The sequence below is a fragment of the Globicephala melas genome, chromosome 13, assembly GCF_963455315.2.
Source record: "Globicephala melas chromosome 13, mGloMel1.2, whole genome shotgun sequence".
NCBI lineage: Eukaryota > Metazoa > Chordata > Mammalia > Artiodactyla > Delphinidae > Globicephala > Globicephala melas.
In genome coordinates, this window is record NC_083326.1 from 44,197,217 (window position 1) to 44,198,617 (window position 1,401).

Below are 1,401 nucleotides of genomic sequence, written 5' to 3' on the forward strand. Positions count from 1 at the left end.
TCAAAGAATAATTTGGAAAATATAGACTGCACAATGAAGATTTTTTCAAAGTTCCAAATCCAACCACACAAATATAACAACTATTAACATTTTTAATGTTTTTATTTTTGATAGTAGAGTCTTATTTTTTTTCCAGAGCATACAGAAAAGGTATCAAAATGTACTACTGGACAACTATATTTTTAAAGGAAGTTTAAGTAATCTAAATGAGTCTAATAGATATACCTATATGCAATGGAAATGTTCTAGGGGCTGGTAAAGTCTGTGCAAACTAAGTTATAAAGATAATTTTTGTTTACACAGGTTGACAGGAGTATCTCCAACCTCTTCTCCACTTGATCTTAGCCAAAAGGCCGAGAAGCGATCTCTCCAACCTCTACTCTATCAATCTTGCCACATTCTGTCAGAACCAATGCTTGCTTAAAGAAATCTATGAGTTTAATGTTAACTTGTTATAATAAACCCACTGACTTGAGCGGGGGGGGGGGAAGATGAAGCAAACAAAATATTTTCATATTTGCCTTAGAATATGTTCTTGTACTTTGAGTTTTTAAAATGCATGTGTTAATATGTTATTGTGTTAGAGTTGACAATCCACTGAACATGAACTGTCCCTTCATCTCTATATTGTGTATCTTTCCTTCTCTATTCCTTCCTTATCCAAACCTCTCAGAACTCCCTTATTCCCAACTGCCTCCTAAAATAAATTCTGTGAAGAAATAGTTTCCTATTGATAAAATACTTGATTGCTTTTTAAATATCAGTTTTGTTTGCATTCTTTTTTCCTTATACAGACAAGAAAAATTTTAACAGGGGAAAATGGCAAGCCATGAAATTCTGACCTGTTATAATGTTACATGTTCTATCTTCAATCATTTCCTGAGTGATACTCAGTAATCCTCTTACTCAACTATATGCACTTCTCATAGTGCTTATTTACAACAGCCATGCTCTCTTCAACATAAAATCACATCTACCTTTGCCATTCTCAGAAATAAGAACTCTATTTACTGAAGACTGAAGTCAACTTTACCCTCCTCTTCCTAACATAATCAGCGTATGTACGTGTATGTGTGCATATTTATTTATTTATTTTTCCATCCTTTCTTCATATGTCTACAAAATGCATGTCTGGTCCTCCCCAGCCTGCTTCCAACCTGCCTTTTTCATGAAGGTCCTTGTGGTTTATCCCTGAAGAATATATGTGGCTGGGACAAGATGCAAAATAAAGCTGAAAAGCCCAGGAGCACTCAGAAGTGAAGCCAAATGGAAGTGTGGTATTTTTTATTGCAAATGGGAAGGAGAGTTTTGGCTTCTTTGCCAATTTTACAGTGGGAAATTTTAAGATCCATGAGACCTAAATCTTGCTACTAGAGCCACATCCTTTCTCCTTATTGACTC

General features: G+C 34.9%; 1 pseudogene; it reads right to left on the reverse strand.

Annotated features, from left to right (window-relative positions):
- Positions 1–205: 205 nt before the first annotated feature.
- On the reverse strand, positions 206–365 carry LOC115863640 (U2 spliceosomal RNA; annotated as a pseudogene).
- Between the last annotated feature and the right edge of the window lie 1,036 nt (positions 366–1,401).